The sequence below is a fragment of the Triturus cristatus genome, chromosome 7, assembly GCF_964204655.1.
Source record: "Triturus cristatus chromosome 7, aTriCri1.1, whole genome shotgun sequence".
Lineage (NCBI taxonomy): Eukaryota > Metazoa > Chordata > Amphibia > Caudata > Salamandridae > Triturus > Triturus cristatus.
The window spans coordinates 1,728,207,322-1,728,233,444 of record NC_140590.1 but is presented as its reverse complement, the minus strand read 5'-3'; the positions used below and the strand labels follow the sequence as shown (position 1 = coordinate 1,728,233,444).

Here is a 26,123-nt window from a genome sequence, read left to right as displayed (position 1 = left end):
CATGGGACCCGATGGACCGGGTTGAGGGCTCATCAGGGAAGAAGTCCGGGTCAAATGAGAATCAAGAATACCTTTCAATCTAGTAACCTCTTGGGCAACTAAATCTAACTTTGCCACCAATGGGCTAATCAGAGCCTCTAGTTTAGACTGAAGGATGGTTGCCAGGAGTTTAATGTGGGCTGGATGAAGGGTATTTCCCTCAGCATTATTTATAGGCTCTAAAATGTCCCCCCTGCTAAGTGGGGTTAGACCTTGCTTTTTGGACTTTCGGCCCACCGCCCTCTTGACCGGAGCCTTCCTGCATGCACGCACCGTTCTCCGAACAGGAGATTGAGTTGGTGTGACCCTTAAAAAAGATGACGGACTCTGGCTGGGAATAAAGTCATTTAAAGATTCCCGCTCTTCTATGCTCACTATAGTGGACACATCATTATTTGAATCTACATTGTTAGAGTTAGCACAGCCACTATCCGGGAGGAGCGTCGGAGTGGTGGGCGTAATCAACCTTGTGGGTGAGGTTTCTGGACTCAACCTGCTAAATGATAGTCTCCTATCTTTATTGATCTTATTAACTATTTTAACAAGATAGTTATCCATTGTCCTTGTGTCATTAATAGCTGCTGATTTTGAAGTCCTAAGCTTAGACATGATATGGCCAGCTGGTACTAACTACAAAGTGAAGTGGACAACAATAACTTGTCTTGATAGTATACACAGTAATGAAGGCAATAGGCCCTGCAAGCAGAATACAAACGTACACCAATATTCAAAGAAGTGTCTTACTAGCAAGCCCAGGTCCGAATGATACGAGCCAAAGTCCGTGGCCCAGCCCAGCCTCCTTCTGCCCCTGATGGCCACAGACGGCCCGCCCTTTGCCCGGGCTTAGCCAGGCGCCCGCCCGCGCGCGTCCCGCGTCGCGGGGGCTAAGTTCAAATTTATGCGCCTCCGTGCGCGCTTGTTACGTAGGCGGACTTCCGAAGCTGAGTCTCCTGGGGGCTGTGGTCCTGCACTCTGCGGCCGCGGTGGGGGTGTTGCTGCGGCGGCGGCAGGAGGGCTCTGTGGGAAGCCAGGAGGTGCGCCGGGACCAGGTATGTGCTGGGATGCAGGTAGTAGCGATATGCCACAAGATTTCTGCTCTTCTGTTTGTTCTTTCTGCATGTTATCCTTCTTCTTGCACTTTTCTTCGTCTTTGAGGACTTCTGTTGCTTCTTTCTGCATTTCTTTTTTTTGTTTCTGTGCGTTTTCCTTCTTTCTTCACATGTCCTATCTCTGTAGGCATAGTTAGAAATTAGCATTTAAAAAACCTTTGAAATTCACTGAAAAAACCATAGGTTTCAGGCACGTTATAGCTAGGAATTAGCATTTAAAAAACCTTAGAAATTCACTGAAAAAACCATAGGTTTCAGGGGCGTTATAGTTAGCTGGACTTTTCACTCGTACAAAACCATAGAAATTCCCCCGTTATAGTTAGTTCAGCTAACTATAACTCGCGCGCCCGCAATGCACTGCTAATGACGTCACATATTCTCATGACATGGTCAGTGACATCACTCATGACATCACTGATGACATCACTGATGACCTCCTCTCCCCCTAATATAACCTTTGATACACACATTCAAAAATAGAAACTAAAATGTTCAAAACAATGGACATACCAATACCAGTTACAACAACCTATTCAGTAATTGTAAGATCCACATACACATCCACTCATTCACCAACAGTCCTATACAGTCACTCATACATGTACTCACTCATCATATGTACTCATACACCTATACATCCTGTTACACAACGCCACTCATCCATAAAGTTACTCACACACATAGTCACTCATGCTAATAAAGAATCAAACATCTGTTTACCTGCATATACAGTTATACACACACCACCACACTTACTTCTACAGAAACTTACACATACTTAGTCTTTTAAACAATCACTTATAGAAACACATACTTATTCATACAGGAACTCTTTCAATCGCGCACTCTCACATATACTCACTTATATACACCAATAGTCACATGTACTAGTTTAAAACATATGTAGTTACTCATAGAGACACTATTGAGACAGTCATTCACTCACTAACACACCCATGCACACACTCATCCACCCATACAGTCCTGCACACATGCTGTCTTCAACACATACAAATAGTGAGTCACTCATTCATGCACCTATACACTACGTAATACCCCCCACCGAACCATACAGACATCGGACACTCATACTGATACTCAAAAAACACCTAATAACCTATATAGACACTCATGTAGCTACTCACCAACCCATGCAGCCACTTACACAGAAAGTGAGAGACTGATACAGATATTTACATATTTAAACAATACTCACTAAGCCATGTATTCACTAAGATACACTTAATCAGTCAGTTATACAATCAATTTTTAAAAAACAAATCATCCATTTAGACACTTATATACCCATTTATTCTTCCCTCGACCTTGAGATATACATATATAAAACATGTAATTTTCAGAAAAACACACATTCACTGGATGATGCCATCAGTGATGTCATCTGTGATGTCATTTGAGATGTCATCAGTGATGTCATCAGTGATGTCATCAGTGATGTCACTGACCATGTCATGAGTGATGTAATATGTGACGTCATCAACAGTGCATTGCGAGCGCGCGAGTTATAGTTAACTGAACTAACTATAACGGGGGAATTTCTATGGTTTTGTACGAGTGAAAAGTCCAGCTAACTATAACGCCCCTGAAACCTATGGTTTTTTCAGTGAATATATATATACACGCACACTTACACACACACAAGACAAATCTCCCTAGGGTAGATAAACTGTACAGGAATACACAGGCAACGTTTCTCAATTTGTTTCACCAAAACGTGATTCGGCACCATTCCCTTTATCAATTGCTGAAAAAGAAATAAAAGAAACATGGTTGAGTAATGCATTTAAAATATCCAAAAGATGCTCCTATTGGCTGGTGACAGGGAGGCAAAGAGAGAGCTGTGCCATCTAAGTGCAATACCATATTTTGGCTGCCATTTTGGGTGTAATATTTCAATTTTTGCTATGCCATCCTACTGGCTTCCTTGATTTCTAACCTTGACCTTCTATGATTCAATCGATGTTTGAAACTTCATGGTTATAGCTGATCGAGACTAGCAGGATTGTGTGTCTAGTGCCCGATGAACAGCAGCAACTATTTTGAATAGCTGCTCCTGTGAGTGATGGGGAGGCGACTCATACAGAGCATGACTGTTACTGAGAGGACTAATATATAAAGCCAGTGAAATGAATACGTGTAAACAGTCCATTCTGGTAAGCAACTACAGCAAGGGTACCGTGTGCAATTTGGCAGGTCAGCGATAAAACAGTTATTACAATCTAAGACAATCAAACATACATTAAAACATTATAAGAGAAGAGGAAGGGGTGTTGCAAAGCTTCCGCGTGTGGGGCCTCTTCAGTTTGACCCAGTTTGCAAACCTTTTAAGATTTTTGAACCCTCCTCGGGACAACATTGTGTGGAGACTAGAGGCAATAAAGTGCACATGCATAGCATATCTGTAAAACATGAATTACCAGGTGCAGAGCACTGTAGCAGCTACGTTTGGTCCTCATACTGCCGAATGCTGTAGCATTCCCATTAGAGCCTTCTGCCTTATGAGCCATGCATGGCTTAAAAAGTTGGCCATGCTAGAGGCAAAAAGTGGTCTAGGAGATGTTCTAAGGATGCGCAGGGCAACCTGGTGGTCCCATATGCCCAATTGCCTGAAGGTCGGTTTTAGGCATTTCATCCTCGGTGTATGACTGGCAAACAAACATAACATGGGCAACACTTTCTACTGGTGCCTTGCAACATGGGAAGTCCCTTGGTGTTGGATTTCATGGGTGCCATTTAGCTGTTGTCTCACAAACGGGAAATGTGACAAAGCTAAAAAGGATATATAACATCCTGTCCCGAGGGACCCTTAATTATATCTAAAAAGAACTCTAAGTATCTGGTCTGTTTGTGGAGATCATATTCTGTGGTTTGGTTTGCTAAATTTTTGTTGTTCCACCCAATTCCAGTAAATAAGTTTAAGGTCTTCTTTCCTTTGTGGGTCCAGCTTGACCCAATGTGCTTGGAGCCCTAGTGCTGACATCATCTTCATAACGATGGAGATCCAACCTACTTTGTTACTATGTGTCTATCCTGATGACCTCAAATAAGGATTCTGCATAATGTAGGATATCTGGTATCCACCTAATGTGAGCCCAAAAGAGCAGGGGGCGAAGCCTCGCAATGTCACCAATGGATTGCCTACCCATGTCAAGCATGAGGGAGGTGAGGGGAATCTATTGAGGCAAATTAAATAGATCCTTTAAAAATGTATGTTCAGATCTGCATAGATTGTGAACCCTATCAAATTCCCACAGCTCTGCTCCATACAGTGCTGTACTGACTGCCTTTGCATCGTAGGCCTGGAGTGCAGGGGCCACTGGTCTGCTATGTGAAGAGCGATGTTCCTTTCCACATAGCCCTGTTACCCTCTTGTGGCCATTCAGCATCTTTGTTAGCTGGGGCTTACACAACATTTTATCTGATATTCGAACACCAAGGTAATCAAAAGGGCCAACTCTTTGCAAGGGAGTCCCACCTAATAAGGGGCTGCCTTTGTAGGACATATGGGGATATAAGGCCATAAATGTGGTTTTTGAGGTGTTGATAACCAATCCCCTGTTATTGCAAAAGAGTTGAAACCTATTAAGTAGACGCTGCAACCACACTGGGGTCTTTGACACCAGCAGGGTGTCATCTGCGAAAAAAAGGGTCGGTACCTTATCACCTCTCAGAGTTGGTGCATCAGTTTGTTCTTCTTGCAGGAAGCTGGCCACTCCATCCGTATAAAGGGAGAATAGGGTGGGAGTGAAAACACAACCCTGTCTAACTCCCCTACTGACAGGAATGCAATTGGTCAATTGCCCCAGCACCCCTCATCTAATCTGTGCTAATGGTGTCATCACCCATGGTGGGTTTTACATCAATTGAATCATACACTGACTCACCCTCTCTGACATTTATCTCATAGCTTCTCTTTATCCCATGTTGAATTATTGTTTTTCATTGCTGAATGTTGTATGGATTTATACACTACCTATTCATGCACATACATCGTTACAAAATCATCATGTAAGTTCAAGCCACAATCAGTGAATACAATGGGCCTTGAAAAATCATCAGCAAAATCTAACCCCACTAATTTGCATTGGAGTCAGAAATGTGTGAAAAATTAGGAGGTGTGCTGCTTGCACCTGATTACAATTTTCATAACCAGTAATTGCACATCTGCCTATTTACATATGATTCTGTTTAATATTGACGTAACAAAATGCCATGTGGTGCAATTTGTTTTTGCAAATTTGCTTAAACCTTTCCTTGTCTTCCATGGTGGGGTAAAGTGTAGCCATATTGTAATCATAATGTATATGCAAATGGAAGTTTGAACCCAAAACAAGGAAACAAAGCCCATTGTAATCATAACCTTTGTGTTTTTAAAGTAGGTTTAAAGGGGGCTTTGCAGGAGCCATTCTAATGGTTGATGTAGGCTGGTTCACCTCTCTCTTCTGGCACAGTAATTCTGTGCACTCAAAGCTCATACCGTTATAATATCAAGTGTGGTGTGGGGGAAATGGTAGGCCTGACACATGTTTAAAGCACTACTTACGTTAGTGCACAATGAATGCTGCAAGCCTATTAGTAGTACCACTTCACTTGGGACGTTTAATTAAATTAAACATGCCAGTTGATTATAAGGTAATCCTACCATGTTTTAAAGAGAGAGAACAAGCGCTTTGGTGCTGGTTAGCATTGGTAAACTGGGCAGAGTCCTAAAGCCAGCAAAAACAAAGTCAGCAAACAGGAGGGTTGTAGGTAAAAAAGGGGGAAAAGTTCCAAGGATGCAAGGTGTAACATTTATGAAATATGCAGGCTTATACATTTGCTGTACATAAGAAAGCAATACAGCATGCATTCTGAAGCTAACCTCAGTTTTAATATTTTCTGTAAACACTGTCCTTTATGTCCATTTTCGTCTGGTTGTCACTAAGGATAGTGTGGTTGCTGCAATCCAACAAGTAAAGGTGAAATCAAGATATCGTCTTGCATTTGTGTACTTCTAAGCTTTTATTACAGTTGAAAGCCACAGATCAATAAGTCTTGTTTCAATAATGCCTGCCTGTGAAGATCATATAGTTCTAATAAAGACCTTGGGTGCAATGGCAGTACTAGAGGTGGCATGTGGGACCCGAGCCCTAGTCATATTTGTCCTTGCCCCCCTTGTGCCCCACCATCACATCTGCTAATGATACCAAGAGATGACACAAGCAATGCACTGCACTTTGTCACACACATTAATTTGCCCTATCACTTTTCACTGTAAAGCAGTGTTGCTTGTTTAAAATATTTAAATCTGACTTTGTATGTGTTTTGGGTATGTGTATATGTTTCTATCATACTCTATATATATATATATATATATATATGTTGTTCATGTGAACAAGACCTCTTGAAGGTCGAAACGCGTCATGCCAGAGGTGCGTGGGATGAAATGGAAAATGTACAAACTGAACATTGGGTCAGTTTTCATCTGTATCCAAGGAATGAATGATGTGTGGCGAAGTCCTGAAAAAAATATATATATGTATATATATATATATATATATATATATATATATATATATATACAGTTTCACAATTCCAAAGCTTCAGGACGCACTCTCCATAGGAAAAATCAGGCAACAACGTAGTCTGCAACTCCCTGGTTAATAACATTGCCTTACGCGTTTCAAACATAAGCTGTCCTTTGTCACAGGCAGAGCGACATTAAATGAAAGGCAAAGACTGCTGCTGAGTATTACAAATACCTTTAATTGCCTTCAGGTGAGGCCTTGTAGTTTCAAAAAATTGCATTCTGGGAACAGCAGTTCTTACATCAGCCTCGTAGTTCGTAATAAACACCCAATGTCCACTCTCATTATATTTATAATTTCGCCATTAGTGGGCTTACCAGTAGAAGCAGAAAAACGTTATTAAAATAATAAGCCATCCTCATGGACCGAGAACAGCTCTTGACATCCAGAGCCTCCAGCCCGCAATTACTCTCTGCGGTGGTGCAGTCCTCACGGCATGGCTGCCGTGTATATTATACAGTTTCACAATGCCAAAGCTTCAGGACGCACTCTCCATAGGAAAAATCAGGCAACAACGTAGTCTGCAACTCCCTGGTTAATAACATTGCCTTACGCGTTTCAAACATAAGCTGTCCTTTGTCACAGGCAGAGCAACATCAAATGAAAGGCAAAGACTGCTGCTGAGTACTACAAATACCTTTAATTGCCTTCAGGTGAGGCCTTGTAGTTTCAAAAAATTGCATTCTGGGAACAGCAGTTCTTACATCAGCCTCGTAGTTCGTAATAAACAGCCAATGTCCACTCTCAATATATTTATAATTTCGCCATTAGTGGGCTTACCAGTAGAAGCAGAAAAACGTTGTTAAAATAATAAGCCATCCTCATGGACCAAGAACAGCTCTTGACATCCAGAGCCTCCGGCCCGCAATTACTCTCTGCAGTGGTGCAGTCCTCACGGCATGGCTGCCGTGTATATTATACAGTTTCACAATGCCAAAGCTTCAGGACGCACTCTCCATAGGAAAAATCAGGCAACAACGTAGTCTGCAACTCCCTGGTTCATAACATTGCCTTACGCGTTTCAAACATAAGCTGTCCTTTGTCACAGGCAGAGCGACATCAAATGAAAGGCAAAGACTGCTGCTGAGTATTACAAATACCTTTAATTGCCTTCAGGTGAGGCCTTGTAGTTTCAAAAAATTGCATTCTGGGAACAGCAGTTCTTACATCAGCCTCGTAGTTCGTAATAAACAGCCAATGTCCACTCTCATTATATTTATAATTTCGCCATTAGTGGGCTTACCAGTAGAAGCAGAAAAACGTTGTTAAAATAATAAGCCATCCTCATGGACCGAGAACAGCTCTTGACATCCAGAGCCTCCGGCCCGCAATTACTCTCTGCGGTGGTGCAGTCCTCACGGCATGGCTGCCGTATATATTATACAGTTTCACAATGCCAAAGCTTCAGGACGCACTCTCCATAGGAAAAATCAGGCAACAACGTAGTCTGCAACTCCCTGGTTCATAACATTGCCTTACGCGTTTCAAACATAAGCTGTCCTTTGTCACAGGCAGAGCGACATCAAATGAAAGGCAAAGACTGCTGCTGAGTATTACAAATACCTTTAATTGCCTTCAGGTGAGGCCTTGTAGTTTCAAAAAATTGCATTCTGGGAACAGCAGTTCTTACATCAGCCTCGTAGTTCGTAATAAACAGCCAATGTCCACTCTCAATATATTTATAATTTCGCCATTAGTGGGCTTACCAGTAGAAGCAGAAAAACGTTGTTAAAATAATAAGCCATCCTCATGGACCGAGAACAGCTCTTGACATCCAGAGCCTCCGGCCCGCAATTACTCTCTGCGGTGGTGCAGTCCTCACGGCATGGCTGCCGTGTATATTATACAGTTTCACCATGCCAAAGCTTCAGGACGCACTCTCCATAGGAAAAATCAGCCAACAACGTAGTCTGCAACTCCCTGGTTCATAACATTGCCTTACGCGTTTCAAACATAAGCTGTCCTTTGTCACAGGCAGAGCGACATCAAATGAAAGGCAAAGACTGCTGCTGAGTCTTACAAATACCTTTAATTGCCTTCAGGGAGCCATTTAAATAAATTGCGAGGTGCGCGCACCCTGCGCGCACGGCACGCACTGCGAACCGTGGGTGCACGGTGCGTGAAGCTCACTGTGCGTGCAGGGTGCGCGCACCTCGCGATTTTTAAAAAACAAAATCATTTCACGGTGTGCGCACGGTGAAAAACCTGAAAAAATAAAATATTAATAAATACATAACTTAGCATTTAAAAAACCATACTAATTCACTGAAAAAACCATAGGTTTCACACACGTTATAGTTACGAATTAGCATTTAAAAAACCTTGCAAATTCACTTAAAAAACCATAGGTTTCACACATGTTATAGTTAGCTGGACATTTCACTCGTAAAAAACCAATGAAATTCCCCCGTTATAGTTACTGCAGGCAACTATAACTCACGCGACCGCAATCCTCTGCTTATGACGTCAGATATTACATCACTGATGACATATGTGTCTTTATGAAAAATAAATATTTGTAATATATGTATAGCTAAAGATTAATGGAAGAAGACATGGGTAAATAAGTGTCTAAATACAGCACTGAAGGCACAAAAACAGAAGTGCAGAAGAGCTGAGAAAAAATGGAGAGCCAATTATGACACCCAGCTCAGACAAGAATATAAAGCTGCTCTAGCCAGTTATAAAAAACTAATAATAACAGAAAAATGTATATATTTCATTCAGAAAATTAATGAGTCAAAAAACTCTAGTAAAGTTCTCTTTGATACTGTTAAAAAACTATCAAAATTTGAAAATAAAAACTCTGAAGAAATGTCATCAGACTTCTGTAACACACAAGGTGAATTCTTCGTTAGTAAAGTATCTTCAGTCTATGACTCCTTTAAAAATCACAACACAGAGATGGCAGACCAGGATACCCTACACCCAATAAATCTGGCGGAACAATCAGTTCAACCTATATTGTTCCATTTCACCCCTCCCACTGCAGATCAGATCCAGTAAGAGGTGCTCACCACTAACTCAGGTAGCCCAATGGACCCTTGTCCACATAAAATAATGCAAACCTGCTCAGAACAGCTGAGCCTGGTGTTAGAAAAACTATTCTCCCAAATTATCGAAACCAACATCTTTCCAGATGATTGGAAAATGATATCGATCAAGCCGCTACTGAAAAAACCAAACCTAGACGGTGAAATCCCAAACAATTATAGACCAATAGCCAGGATCCCTTTTGCCGCAAAAATCATCGAGAAACTGTTAAACAAACAGCTATCCCAATATCTGATGGATGGTGACTGGCTGGACCATTCTCAGTTCGGTTTTCGCGAGGGACACGGAAGAGAGACTGCGCTACTCACAGCAGTGGAGGAAATCAGACAAGTGTTGGACAATGGAGCAAAGGCCGCCTTGGTACTACTCGACCTATCGGCGGCCTTCGATACGGTCAGCCACGAGATCCTCCTAACCCGACTAAAAACAGCAGAAATACATGACTCAGCATGTACCCTCATTGCTTTCTACCTAGAGAATAGAACTTTCTCAGTAGAATCAGGAGGAGCTAAATTCAATGCATTCAACCTACCATGCAGGGTCCCACAGGGCTCCTCAATGAGCCTCACTCTTTTTAATCTATATGTGGCACCTCTTGCTGAAATTATAAGGAACTGTGGATTCATTCCAATATCCTATGCTGACGATACTCAAATCGTGGTGTCAATCAGTAAGGATGTGGAGGACACAGCAGAAAAATTTCAACATTGCATGGTTAAAGTCAGCCAATGGATGAAAAGAAACTGCCTAAAACTTAACGGGGACAAGAGTGAGGTCATGATATTAGGAGGCAACACAAATATATGGTCCCCCTCCTGGTGGCCTAAAAACATGGGAAGATGCCCAGATCCATCTGAAAAAGTGAGGAACCTGGGAATCATTCTAGACACCAATCTCTCATTTGACGCCCAAGCCAGAAAACTGGCATCAACACTCTGGTATATCCTAAAAATGATAAAATAAATATTACCTTATCTACCACAAGATTCGCGTAAAACAGTGGTGACAGCTTTAGCTTTGTCAAGACTGGACTACTGGAACGGCCTTTATGCTGGAGCCAGGATGAAAATCCTAGCCAAACTTCAACGTCTGCAGAATGCAGCAGCCAAGCTTGTATTAGACATACCTAAGTTTGAGCCAATTAGCCACAAACTAAAAACTCTGCACTGGCTACCTATTGCAAAAAGGGTACAATTTAAATCACTGTGCCTGGCATATAAGGCTATTAACGGAACTGGATCACAATTCCTGAAGTCACATCTAAAACTTTATGAGCCAAATAGACTTCTCAGATCCGGCCAAAAGAGACTTATTGGGATTCCGAGAATCAGGAGAGCCAATTGGGGCGGAAGAAGCTTCCTTGTACATACAGCAAGAACCTGGAATCAGCTGCCTCTTGCCATAAAAATCAGTCCATCTTTGAAATCTTTTAGAAAAGAAGTTAAAACCTGGCTGTTCTCCGCATAGCTCTAACAACATCTTCAAGAGACAAGGGTATATCTTAGCGCCAAGACGCCTTCGGGCATTCGCGCGCTCTATAAATTGATAAATCAAATCAAATCAATTCGTTAGCAAGCTTGTCCAGCCTGTTTGCTTTTTAAATGATGTTTAGTGCTTGTGAATTTTTTCACAAATTTTAAATCTATGTTTCACCACTGTTTATTTTTGTTTTGATTTGACAGACACACGGCAGGGTACTGGAGGAGAGTTGAGTGTAAGACTGATTTGAAGTTTTTTGACTATTAAATTTTCTTTTTGAATGAAATCAAGATTACCCACTTGGGTTGGATTAAGTTAAATTTATGATGTAGAACGAATGACGAATGGGCCAAGTCTTAAAGTCTTAAATGCCTACTTGGGCTTTAATTGTTTTTTGTTCCAATTTTCATGGAACAATAAAGTTTGTACAAAAGATTGATTAATGAACAGTTGTTCATATATTACAATTATTGTGCTTTGGTTACCATAAATTAATGTAGGTAAACAAATACCGATTAATGTCGAAATGAAATGCATTTGATATGATTGAAAAGTCTGTTTTCCTTTAGCTCCTTGCCCTGAAATATGCCGTTATGTCTGTTTTCACTGTCTACTCTTAAGTGGGTGTGGCACATTAAGTTTTGTATAAACACGATTATTTGCAATGCACTCTTACTCGTGACAAAGGAGTTGTACTCCGAAACGCGTCGAGTGACTGGCTGAATAGGATAAAATAAACACGCTGTGAAAAGGAATAAGTGGCTGTGGCATCGTTTTTTTCGGAATGATAAAAATGCGATTGTGTTGGATATATATATATATATATATATATATATATATATATATTATCTACTGGCGGTCGCCAGTAGATAGTTATAGTTAGGACCGTGTTTCCATAGGAAATCCGCAACATTCTATTTGGAATAACTTTGGCGCCGATTGATGAATCCTCGCAAAATTTTCAAAATAGGTGGGGCGCTCCGCTCCGCTCCTACCCTGAAAGTCTCGGGGGGATTCGTCAAGCGGGGGCTGAGAAAAAAGGGGGGTCCCAAAACACGTGCTTCCCATGCAATTTTCCATAGGGACCTTTAGTCCAAGGTACAGCCCAAACGGCTGAACAGAATTACTTTAAATTTGGCAAAGAGGTAGTCCTCAGGTCAGGAATGTGCCTTTTGCATATCTGGAGTCAATCTGTTCATTAGTTCCTGAGAAAATTGCAGTTAAAAGTACATACATATCTATAGCCTATAGCGAGCGCAATTCTGATTGGTTGTTAGATGTCAGCAAACATTCGAATCGGTCGAAATCAGGAAGTGTCGGCCGCCATTTTGTCTCTCGCAGTCTGAGGCAGTGAAAAACAAAGGTGGAGAACGTGAAAAGGGGGCAGGGTGGACAGTTCCTGACCCCCTAGCCTTTGTCAGGAAGTCACTGAAGGACCCCCAAGGGTGAAAAAAAAAAATGTAATTCGAAAAAGCGCGGGGTGCGCGCACCGTGCGTGCACAGCACGCACAACGCATCGTGGGCGCTCGGTGTGCGAAGCGCACCAAGTGCCGACTGCGCGCGCATGGTGCGCGAAGCACACGGTGCGCGCACGGTGAAAAACATATGTGTCTTTCTGAAAAAAAAATATTTGTAATATATGTATAGCTAGAGATTAATGGAAGAAGACATGGGTAAATAGGTGTCTAAATACAGTGATGTAATATCTGACGTCATCAGCAGAGGATTGCGGTCGCATGAGTTATAGTTGCCTGCACTAACTATAACGGGGGAATTTCATTGTTTTTTTACGAGGGAAATGTCCAGCTAACTATAACAGGTGTGAAACCTATGGTTTTTTATGTGAATATATATATATATATATATATATATATATATATATATATATATATATATATTCATATATACATGTGTGTGTATGTATGTATGTATATATTTGTATATATATGTATATATCTGTGTGTATATATTACCTACTGGTGGTCGCCAGTAGGTAGTTATAGATAGAACCTAGTTTCCATAGGAAAAGCATTTTTTGATTTGCTAATAACTTTAGCATCGTTTGACAAATGTTCGCGAAATTCTCCCAAAAAAGGTCTATCCAGGTCAGCTCCTATCCTGAAACTTTGGGGGTGATTTGTCGAGCGAGGGCTGAGAAAAAAGAGGGGTCCCAAAAAGTGTTTTCTCTATTGTAATTTCCATAGGAAATGTTATTACAGGCTACAGTCCGAAGTGCTGAATGGAATTACACCAAATTTGGCAAAAAGGTAGAGCTTGGTTCAGAAAGCAACCTTTTTTTTTTTAAATGGTGTAAATTTGTTCAGTAGTTGCTGAGAAGTTCAAAATATAAAAGACAAAAAATATTTTCCTATAGGAAACTTTAGGCAAGGCTACAGCCCGAACTGCTGAATGGAATTACACCAAATTTGGCAAAAAGGTAGTGCTTGATTTAGGAAGTGTATGTTTTTTTAAATGGTGTAAGTCCGTTCAGTAGTTGCTGAGGAATAAAAATAATAAAAGTTTCTGTATCTGGGGCAGCGGTGGGTTCGCGCACCCTCCCGACCGCGTTCTTCACTGTGATTGGGTGCCACGACCACGTGCTTCACTGTCGTTGGCTACCAACACTCCAAACCAGGAAGTGTTGGCAGCCATCTTGTGACTCGGTAGAACCGAGTTACAAGAAAACAGTCGAAAAAAGATTAAAACAGAAGAAAAGGGGGCTGGGTAGAAACACCCTGACACCCTAGTCCTGTTAGGGCCCCAGGCCTAAAAATTATTATATTTTTTATAAATAAAGCATCAGAATGAGCATTGGGTGCTCAAATCCAGACAAAAATAAATAAAATGAAGCGGGGGCTCCTCCCTCCATTTAAATGAGCCCCCGGCTGGGCCAGGTTCCGGGGGCAATCCTATAATATTGCTGGGGCCTGAGGGGCCTCTGCAGCCCTGGGGACCACCACCTCCCATGTAAATTAGGTGCGGAAGGGCACACAGCCCTCCAGCAGCACAGGGGATTGCCACCTCCCCGGGGCATGTTTTGTAATTGTTCAGGGGCCTCTGAGGCCACCCCAAGTCCCGGGTATTGCACCCTCCGGGGCTTAAATTAAATATGCAGGGTGGGCCTCGCGGGCCCCCGAAGACCCGGGGACCACCTCCTTCCCAGGGCTTTGAAAATAGAGGGAGGGGGGCCATGCCTTCCCCCTCCTGGAGCGCTTGATGGCCTTAGTGATAGCCACCTCCCAGGGCCGGCTCCTGCAATGTCCCAGGGTGTGCACCCCCGGGACATTGAAATTTGCTATGACAGGGCATGACCACGGCTTCCACCCAGTGATAGCAAACCCTAGTTTGCTTCGTTGAAGCGAGAGGAGGAAAACCTTGTCTTGCTTCAATACAGGAAAGAGAACTGATTTTGAGCAAGGGAAGCTACATGTTAGCAGCTCCTGTTGACCAAAAGCAATGTCGGCTTCTGTAGGAGTCGGGGAGCCGGGGGGAACGTGGGGACATTGGGCTCCCCCCACAGTCCCCAACAGAGAAGCCAGGCCCTAGGGGGACGGCGTCCCCGGGGCCAGAAGTGGCCTGGGAGGAGTGCCACGGTGCCACCTTCCCCTTTAAAGAGAAAATTAATGAAAATTAATGAAAATGAACGTTTAAAAAAAATGTTTGTAGTCGCAACCCCCCAAGTCCACCCCTCACAAACAAATGTGATAGCAACCTTTCTAAATCTGGAACATAACAAATTGGCTGATGTCGTACAATTATATAAATCAAGATGCATGTGAGGTTGGACAAATGAGATTCATAGTCAAGTATGGATTTACATATAAAACATTTTATTTATACAAAACAACAAATTAAAAGTAGGTACAGCCATGGCGTGTCATCCCGTGGCAATCTGTGAATCACATCCTGCAAGGCAAAAAGTAAGGTAAGATTGTGTGTTATGTGTCCATCAAAAGAGAGAGAGAGAGAGAGAAACAGAGAAAGAGTGAGAGAGAGAGGAACAGAGAGAGAAAGAGAGAAAGAGTGAGAGAGAGGAGGAGAGAGCGAAAGAGAGCAAGAGGGAGAGAGAGGAAGAGAGAGAGAAAGAGAGAAATTGTGAGAGAGAGGATCAGAGAGAGAAAGAGAGAAAGTGTGAGAGAGAGAGGAAGAGTGAGAGAAAGAGAGAAAGAATGTGAGAGAGAGAAAGGAAGAGATGGAGAGGGAGAGGGAGTTCCGAGATAGCGGACAAAACCCTCACAGCTCACCTTTCCGCCACCGGTGTGTCTCCAACCACGTGCTGGGACATACTCTAGCCCTCAAGCTTGCTCATCTGAAACATAGTATAGAACCAGTAATGGCAGAGTACATACAACTGCACAATCCTTCATTGCTGTCCTGCCCCTGCTCACCCAAGCTGCTATACACCATCCACTCCCACCGCCCAGTGATGACTGCCCGCCGCTGCGCAAACAAGCGTCTCTGCTCACCTTCCGCCACCGGCGTGTTTTCAAGAGGGCCTATGATGTGAAGGTTGCACATTTTATTCTGGGTCTTGATATCGCAATGGCCGAGAACATATTAATGCACAGCACCGAAGAGTTTGTGGCATACACGCGGTCCAGCCAAGCTCACAATTCAAATTGGGTCTTTATTGCCAGTATGGTGTATCGGGGCCATGCATTATCGCAGGCAGTACACCCAGTCAGCTCTGTTGGCACTAACTCAGTGGAACTCAAGTCATCGCCACAAGGCGGGAGGTCCGTGTTGGGGGGGTCGACAATCTGTGATTCGCAGCCTGCAAGACAAAAAACAAGATAAGATTCTGCGTCACGCGCCCATCAAAGGAGGGAGAGAGAGAGAAAGAGTGAGACAGAGGAAGAGAGAGAGAAAGAAAGAAAGAAAGAGTGAGAGAGGAAGACAGTGAGGAAGAGAGAAACAATGTGAGAGAGAGGAAGAGAGAGGGAAAGAGTGAGAGAGAGAGGAAGAGAGAGAGAAAGAGAGAAAGAGTGTGAGAGAGAGAAAGGGAGAGGTGGAGAGGGAGCATGAGTGCCATCACTCCAGACAAAACCCTCACAGCTCACATTTCCACCACCGTGTGTCTCCAACCACGTGCATACTGCAGCCCTCAAGCTCACTCATCTGAAACATAGTGTAGAATCATTAATGCCAGAGTATATACAACTGCACACACCTTCATCGCTGTCACGCTCCTGCGTACCCAAGCTGCTGCACACAATCCACTCCCACCGCCCAGACGTGATTGCCTGCCACTGCATAAACAAGCATCTCTGCTCACCTCCGTCACCTGCGTGTAGAAAAAAGGGCCCACCACGTGCCGCTGCAAGCCCCAAGCCCGGGGTCCACGGACAGGGCACCCGCCACATCATGCAGCCCCGCTCTCCAGGCCACCAGGTCTCACATCTGGTGATGTGTCTTGATTTTACCATGGCAGAGGACATACCAGTGCACCCGTCATCATCTCAGGTTGCAAACCCCATTCAGCTCTTGCGGTGCCACTAACTCTGTGACCAGCGAGGCCATGCCACATGGCAATAGGCCCCTGCTGTTTGATAGCTCAGGCCTACACTGTGGTCCAGCAAGGCACACAAAACCTGACCTGTGCAGACTGCCGGGACGGGGCATCATCGCAGGCTGCACACCCGCTCTGCACTTACGGTGCCCGTACCTCAGTGCACCAAAAGTTACCATCCCATGGCGCTGTGCCTGTGCCGGCTGTAGTGCATCCGGTTCCAGCAAGTCTGAAATGCAATGGCAATGGAATAGAGCACGTGCGCACGGTCTTTTTTATTGGCAGGGTCACATGTCCTGTAATGCCTGTCCTTGATGGGTGTGGTGTAGGTTTAAACCAGCCGTGAGGGAGTGGCTGTGGCATACTGACAACTAGACCTGTTACCAGCAGATCACTGCAATGAAAACCTGGACCATGTAGTGTTGGCATCCCTCTCTGTAAGTGTAAGCGGAATGGGCTGGCCGGGCTTATGCCAGTCCTGCGTGAGGGTGTGAAGAATGACTACGGAGCTATTGGCGTGGTTCCGTCCTGGGCTGCATGAGGAATCAACTGATGTGGGTGTCCCTGTTATAGTTGTGCCGCCACCCAGGTCGCAAGCGCCAATGTGTCACCCTGTGACACAAGTCCCACAACTTGGCCAACATGGAAGGTAGGGGGAATCACAGACCCTACATCCATCCATACTTCTACACATGAAAGATGGTGGACATGACACATCTGTGTGGATATGAATGTTTTTTGCACATTCAGTGGAGTGTTACAGCTGCAGCAATTCAGGGCCATACAATGTCCAAATTTCAGTTCTTGGCACATGGAGGGCAGCCAAATAGGGCCAAATCGTGCTCGCAATGTTCTCGGCATTGTTAAAGTTAGAGCTATTGCCATTGCTCATGACAGTATTTTTGTTTTTGTTTTTGTTTTTAAAACATTTAAAGAAACGGCATTGTTATTTACAATGTCAATTGCGAGACATATTGCATTTGCACCCACACACAGAGCCACACACTCAAAGCCACCCACACACATAGAGCCACTCACATAGCCACCTACAAACACACAGTTACCCATACACAGACAAAGCCACAACGCATAGAGCCACCTACAAAAAAAGCCACACACACAGAGCCACACACACAGAGCCTCCCACACGCACACAGAGCCACCCATACACACACAGAGTCACCCACACACACAGCCATCTGCGCTCCCTCAGCTGGCTTGTGAGTGTAACATCCCATGTGCTTGTGCTGGCGTCACTAGGATAAGCTAGTCCCCATTGTTTGGGAAGCACTGGGTTCCTCAGTACGTCACGATTCCCATTTGCTACGACAACGGCCCCAATCTGGTTCTTTAATACGAATGAGTGAACATTTGACAAACATCAATGTATAGTATTTAAAGAAGTAACTACAAGCTCCTTTGAAAATGTAGGATGTATCTTGCAAATTTTAGGAGAATCAGTTTTATTACACTACTTTACATATATTACAATATACCATTTTACATATGTAGGAACATGTCACATCATCACCATTTGCAAAACACATGGAAGTAACGGGTATTAAATAATGCATGTTTGCCAGAGAACATGTCAGCCGTTACATATTAGGTCAGAACGGCTGACTGCCATCAAACTACATACCGAGGAGCACCGAGGGAGCCGAGAGCAGGGGGAGTGGTGGACGGGGATGACGCCATGGTTAAAATGGAGACGTATCTATAGTCCAAAGGTTAAATAGCAGATCAAGGGAAAGGAATGAATAGACAATTACAAAACTTTGGGTGCCAAAACTAAACCCTCATTACGTCTTCGGACCTCGCTAACGGAACACAAAGGACCTTTTCATTCCACTTCTGGAGCGAGATTCACAATTATTGAAAACGCATTGAACAGATACCTTCACACCACACCAACGTACTGCGCACGGCCAACGGGCTTGTAAAACATATAGAAGTAACGGGTATTAAATAATGCATGTTTGCCATAGAACATGTCAGCCGTTACATATTAGGTCAGAACGGCTGACTACCATCAAACTACATACCGAGGAGCACCGAGGGAGCCGAGAACAGGGGGAGTGGTGGACGGGGATGACGCCATGGTTAAAATGGAGACGTATCTATAGTCCAAAGGTTAAATAGCAGATCAAGGGAAAGGAATGAATAGATGATTACAAAACGTTCGGTGCCAAACCTAAACCCTCATTACGTTTTAGGACCTCGCTAACAGAACACAAAGGACATTTTCATTCCACTTCTGGAGCGAGATTCACAATTATTGAAAACGCATTGAACAGATAACTTCACACCACACCAACGTACTGCGCACGGCCAACGAGCTTGTAAAACACATAGAAGTAACGGGTATTAAATAATGCATGTTTGCCAGAGAACATGTCAGCCGTTACATATTAGGTCAGAACGGCTGACTACCATCAAACTACATACCGAGGAGCACCGAGGGAGCCGAGAGCAGGGGGAATGGTGGACGGGGATGACGCCATGAACACCGCCACCTTTCTCCGAGGTCAAGCAGGAATGCCTCGGAGAAACGCAGCAGCATTTTCGGATTGGGGGGGGGCGTGTTTTTCTTTCTCTCCTCTTGCCATTGGCTGGAATGTTTACATTCCAGAGGACCGAAAGAATCAAAAAAACACGCCCCCGAATGCGAAAAAGACAGGGCTCAAACGGACAGACGCCCCTCTCCTCCAATGGCTGGCCTCCGTTTAGGAAGCCAGCCAATGGAGAAGAGGGGCGGGTTCAAGCCCCGTACTGAAATCATTAAATCTCACGAGCGAGACTGCGCAAGCACAGCCTTCGCTAGCCGAGACCTAAAAATGACCGAGACAAAGTTACATAACCAAAGTTTTCTCCACTGCCAGAGGTAACATAGTTGCGTATGCTGTCCACAGCACAATGTAATGTGGTAGGGCCCAGGGCCAGCATCATGCATACATATTGAACACACGGACAGAGTTAGAAAGATAGTGGAACTGGGTACGGGCACGTGCGCTCAACTCATTTTTATTACCAGGGTTACATGTCCAGTGATGTCTGTGCTGGATGCGTGTGGGGTGAGTGTAAGCCAGACCTCAGGGAATGGTTGGTGCTGGCAATAAGTACAACAGTAATCATTGGATCTCACAAAGAGATTCAATCATAAAGGGTCAATGATTTGTGCTGCACTAAGGTAGGGGCACCAGATGTGAAATAATACACAAACGATTCGATCGTAAAGGGTTAATGACTTGTGGTGCACTGAGGTAGGGGCAGCAGATCTGAAAATATACACAAAAGATTGTCTCATAAAGGGTTCATGAGTTCTCGTGCACTGAGATAGGGGCATCAGAAGCATTCAGCATGTGCACAGGCAGCGATGATGCGTGGTCCAGGAGGGCCGCACTGGTAGCAATGTCTGCTGCCTACTGGGCTGCGTCATCTGCAATCGCAACTCAATCTGAATTGTGAACCCTGCTGTCCATAGTGTTGATGGAAGGCAGTAGTCAACACAGATATCGAGGAATGCTTTTTGCCACTTCCTCTTGACAAAATCCGAGGACATAGAGTACAATTCTCTCTGTAATTAATAAATGAAGGTTCAATTCCAATTCTGAGCCCTGCTGACCGCAGTGTAGGTGTATGGAACAAAAGATGAAATATGTATAGAATACATTATCGAAATGTGTAGGTTTCAGGGACATAATAGTTAGTTGCCTACTGGATTGTAAAATTAATGAATCAAGATTGAATTTTAATGGTGAGCCCTGCTGACCACAGTATAGGCTGGAGGCAGCAGTCAGGAAGGGTCCTCAGCAACTTGGTGTTGACTTGAACTGCACAGTTAGTGTTCCCTGAAGCACTCACCGTGTGCGCAGCCAGCGATGATGCATGGTCTGGGCGGGCTGCACTGGGAGCACTGTCTGTTGCCTATTGTATTCCGCTATATGCAATCGCGACTCAAACTGAATTGTGAGCCCTGCTGTCTGCAGTGTAGATCCAAGGCCGTAGTCAGCACAGACTTCGAAGAATGTTTTTTATGACTTCTTCTTGACCAAATCGGAGGACATAGAGTACAGTTCACGCTGCAATAAATAAAGGAAAACTGAATTTGAATTGTGAGCTCTGCTGTACGCAGTGTAGACTGACATTCAGTGTTCCTTTGGAGTTGCAAGATGAATTTGGTCATTGTACTAAAGCTATAATTGATATAAAACAAGTTCTTGAAGCAAAGATACTAAAAGGGTATTATGTAGGTTTTAGGCACATTATAGTTAGTTGCCTACTGGACTCTGTAATTAATGAATCAAGACTCAATTTTAATTGTGAGCCCTGATGACCACAGTGTAGGCCAGAGGCAGCGGTCAGCAAGGGCCCATAGCCACGTGAGCTGCACAGTTAGTGGCACCAGAAGCATTCAGCGTGTGCGCAGCCTGCGATGATGCATGGTCCGGTCAGGCCGCACTGGCAGCAATGTCCCTTGTCTAATGAATTCTGCTTTAACAAGGCTATGTGGCGATGACTTGTGGTGAACTGAACTAGTGGTACCTGAAGCAACCAGCGTGTGTGCAGCCTACGATTATGCGTGGTCTGGGCGGGAGGCACTGGTAGCAATGTCTTTTGTCTAATTAATTCTGCTTTACTAAGGCTACATGGCGATGACTTGTGGTGCACTGAGCTAGTGGCACCTGAAGCAACCAGCTTGTGCGCAGCTTGCGATGATGCGTGGTCTGGGCGGGCCGCACTGGTAGCAATGTCTTTTGTCTAATGAATTCTGCTTTAATAAAGCTACGTGGTGATGACTTGTGGTGCACTAAGCTAGTGGCACTTGAAACAACCTGCGTGTGTGCAGCCTGCGATGATGCGTGGTTTAGGCGGGCCACACTGGTAGCAATGTCTTTTGTCTAATGAATTCTGCTTGAATAAGTCTACATGGCTATGACATGTGGTGCACTGAGTTAGTGGGACCTGAAGCACTCAGCGTGTGCGCAGCCTGCGATGATGTATGGTCTGGGCGGGCCGCACTGGGAGCAATGTCTGTTGCCTACTGGATTGCTTCATCTGCAATCGCGAGTTGATGTGAATTGTAAGCCCTACTGTCCGCAGTGTAGGCCGGATGCAGTAGTCAACCAGGGCCCACAGACATGTGGCATTGAGTTGAACTGCACAGTTAGTGGCACCAGAAGCATTCAGCGTGTGTGCAGCCTGCGATGATGCATGGTCCAGGAGGGCCAAACTGGTAGAAATGCCTTTTGTCTAATGAATTCTGCCTTAATAAGGCTATTTGGCATTGACTTATTGTGCACAGAGTTAGTGGCACCTGAAGCACTCAGTGTGTGTGCAGCTTGCCATGATGCGGTGTCCGGGCGGGCCGCACTGGGAGCAATGTCTCTTGTCTACTGGACTGCGTCATCTGCAATTGCGACTCGATCTGAATTGTGAGCCCTGCTGTCCGCACTGTACATCGAAGGCAGTAGTCTGTACAGCCATAATTCTGCGGTGTTGTGCTGCTGGGTTAACAGGGGGCCTGTATGGAGGAGGCTGGCGGTCACGTCGGCGGCCTCATGGCAGGGTGAGGGCCTCTGCTGTGGCAGTCACATTGGCCTTCCCAGAAGTGAACCATGCCTAGAGCCCAGGCCTATTTATTCACACTCCTACGCTGGAGTGCCATACTTTGGACCAGCCCAGCGCGCTTCCGCTTACAGGGGGGGACAACACAACTACATGACCGAGATCTTCCCCACTGCCTGAGGTAACATTGTTGCATCCACTGTCCACAACACTACAAGCACCCACAGTATATGTCCACATGAAGAGGTTTGTGTTCTCCATAGTGAGGTCTGTCCAGCACATCACCTCTACACTTGGGATTGTGTGCATTGTTATTGATGGGTGACTTGGGTCCTTCACACATACTTAGTTGCCACATCTCCCAACATTCAGCTATTGTGTGGCTGAGGGGCCATGCCGTTATTGGAAGGTCTGCTGTCCTGTTCTGCGCTTCCTCAGTGGTAGTGGGGGGTAGGTCTGGGGGAGCTCCTGGGAGTGGTGGGGGTTGTGGCCTTCTTGGGTGTCAGAGCTGCATGATCAGTAGCTCTATGACATGTGTTGTTCCTCAGATTTGGTTCTGGGCTGGGCTCCCTTTCAAACTATAGGTAGTCGTCCTGCTTTATACCAGTAAAAGGCAGATGTTAAATTCCTACTGCTAACGTTGCTTATCGCCTGTTTTTGGATCGCATCGCAGATTTGGCTGGTCGTTGAAAATATCGGGAAGTGGTGTTTTTGTGGTATTTTTGCACAGGAACGTCTACTCTGCATATCATTAGCGTTGTCGCTCTCATTTGTGGCGATTTTTTTTGCGGAAGCTATTGCTGGAAAGCTGGGGATATCGGCTGGTTTTACCAGGTTGAGAATGGAATGATAAACATAGGTTTCAGGGACGTTATAGTTAGTTGGACATTTCACTCGTACAAAACCAGAGAATTTCGGCCGTTATAGATAGTCGAGCTAACTATAACTCGTGCCCCCGCAATGCACTGCTGATGACGTCAAATATTACATCACTCATGACATGGTCAGTGACATCACTGATGGCATCACTCATGATATCTCAAATGACATCAGTGATGACATCACTGATGACATCATCCATGTGATAATTGTATGCACCTCCTCACTCCCTAATATAAACTTTGATACAGCCACTGTAAAATACAGACTACCATTTTTGAAACCATAGACAAACCAATAGCAGTTACTACATACCACTGACTAATTCCTAGGTTTACACACACATTCATTCATTCACCCATACAGTCACTCATACATGCAGAGCTAGCAGGGGCACAGCTGTCATAAACATGACCATCTACCCATCTTTAAATTGAACTGGTAAATCATCAATTTCGTGGATAGGGTACTGCTCCCCCTTTGTTGAAGAGTACCTTGTACTGCTAAAGCTCAATTACCTTGCCAACATTTGCAAGTGACAAAACCTGAGGGGTGCTATGCCTAGCCAATGCCTTAGAGAAGACTTAATCTCCAAAGGTGCTGTATAAGATGGTAAAAAAACAACTGACTCAGCAGCTGCATCATTTGTATCAATGGACTGGTCACTGCTCATTTGCAGTTAGTGTTTATTGATCATGTTTTCAAAAAGGAATCTGAGCCCAAATGTACACAGGTAAATGCAAGCTCTTGCCAAGCCTCTTTTTTTTTTTTACCATGGATAACTATCCAGTGGGAATAAACTTTATTTAGTACAGCAATGCCCACGCTTAAGAGCAAATATTATGAAACTGATTTGGTAGTGAAAGAGTATCTGTGCAGTCCAACACTGCGTGGCTAGTGTTTATTCAAAGACTGCCACAAGTTGAATACAAAACAATTAGACCCAAGTGATTTAGACCAATGAACTTTGTTCTCTTGATTGAAAATACTGTCTCTAAGAGACCTTGTGCTTTTGCTGTGGAAGTCAAAAGGGACATGTAAGTAACAAATAAGTATTACAGAAAATGAGGTCCCTTATCCAACCTCCGGTTATTAAGAGCAGGCCTTTATTCCAGCACATTGCCTTCCTACACTTGACTAGTTGGAGAGATAAGGCAGAATAGTCTCTCACAGTAAGTGGGATATTATTGTGGTACTCAAAAGAGCCACTAAGGGTGAGGAGCCAACCCTGTGGAATGCTACTAGGTGCCTTATTATGCAAATATGTAGTACATTTAGCATCAGCTACCAACCCAATAGCTGTAAATCCCACCAGAATATAATACAAACATTGGAACATTAAATTGTAGATGCCAGTGACTGCTGTTCATGGAAAGTATATTATTTGCAAGTAGCAAAATGTCAATGATCATATTTAATTGCTCTTATTGGTCTCTATCTGAGAGTTGCCTGGTACCTTAGGGCTCCAATTTCAATAGGAAGTGACTCTCTATATGGCATGCTATGTAATATGTACACTGGGCATGAATTTTCAATTACTTATGTAAATGTGTAGAGTGGGTCCAGCCTAACCAGCCGCAGTTTGTTCTTTGGCTCTCAGATGAGGAGGAGCCATGGGTTGTTTACTGGTGTATGAGGGGAGGTAAGCCTCAGCAACCCACGTCTAATCCCCAGCTAGTACTTTGCGCCAGTTGTATACCTCACGGATTCCATCCCATCAGGCATCATAAACAATATGAGCAGCACTGCATTCATCAAAGCATATGGAGATGCACCTCCCTTTCGACTGTACATGTAGATTCCAAAGCCCATGGAATGGAAAATGCACACATTTAGCCTGGGCAACATAAATATGCAGCTCAATATCAGGAGTGAAAAATCACCTGTAGTTTTTGTATATATTTTTATTGATTTTATATTTATCTTTTTGTTCTCCACTGGCATGGCATCATCGTAATATATATTTTCCAGTCCACAAGAAGTACATTACTGAAATGCGGGGTCACTCAATGTAAGCAGACTGTACAACAAAACAATTACCTGCAGATGCTTAACATAAGGATCATGAAAATCAGAATATGTCAATCATGCCATTATGATTCCAATATTAACATAAAGGAAAAGCACAATCCCAAAAATGAAGAAAAGAAAAAAGATAAAAGCATTCATCTCTGCTCAATCCCTCACGCCCAGCTCCATCCATTCTCAAAGTACATTAGGAGTCAGAACCTCAGAACACTCCAATAGGCAGTAAATTACTCATGGCTACAGCCAACAAGCGGCCTTATGTCTTAGATGTAGTAGCATTGTCTGTAGGGAAAGAATTACATTTAACCTGGCTAAATACTCATTCCATTGCTCATTGACATTACATCTCCCATCCCGTGCTCTAGCATCTATCCAAACCAATAGCTCTGAATTTGCCCATGGAATCACTTCCCTTTGCCACACAATCATGGTAGGGATGAGTGCACTCCTCCATGCCATTGTGATATGCCATTTTGCTGATACCAATGTCAACATTTGGAGACCCATCAGCAGTGTCATAAAAGCATCTGACACGAAGGCAAACACTGTCTGCCAGAAGAACTCAGTTGTTGGACACAGCCATACCATTTGGAGGAGGTGTGGATTAACCTGTTGGCATCAAGGAAACCTCTTCCCAGTGCCGGGGAAAACATTTTCTATTCTGGCTGGATAAAGGTATGTGTGGTGCAAATAATTGAATTGTGTAAATCTAAACCTTGGGTTCGGCATAATCATTTTTATTGAACCCAACCTCCTCCTCCATGTGGAATCTTGTAATTCCACATTTAATTTCTCCTCCCACTAAACCTTGAGCCCCGGGAACCTCTCATCAGTGCTGTGATCTTTGAGTGCCCTGTATGTATGTGAGAT

At 44.0% G+C, this 26,123-nt stretch overlaps 1 protein-coding gene across 3 annotated transcripts in view; it reads left to right on the top strand.

Moving 5' to 3' along the window:
* LOC146812909 (uncharacterized) overlaps positions 1-26,123 on the top strand; it is a 1,154,794-nt gene that overhangs the window by 1,116,603 nt on the left and 12,068 nt on the right. Inside the window, exon 9 of one of the 3 annotated variants that reach the window (XR_014966936.1) lies at positions 11,473-11,504. The exons of the other annotated variants lie outside the window; for them this stretch is intronic. The gene's annotated coding sequence lies outside the window, so the exon portion shown is untranslated. The remainder of the gene's footprint in view (positions 1-11,472; positions 11,505-26,123) is intronic. 3 annotated transcript variants of the gene reach the window in all.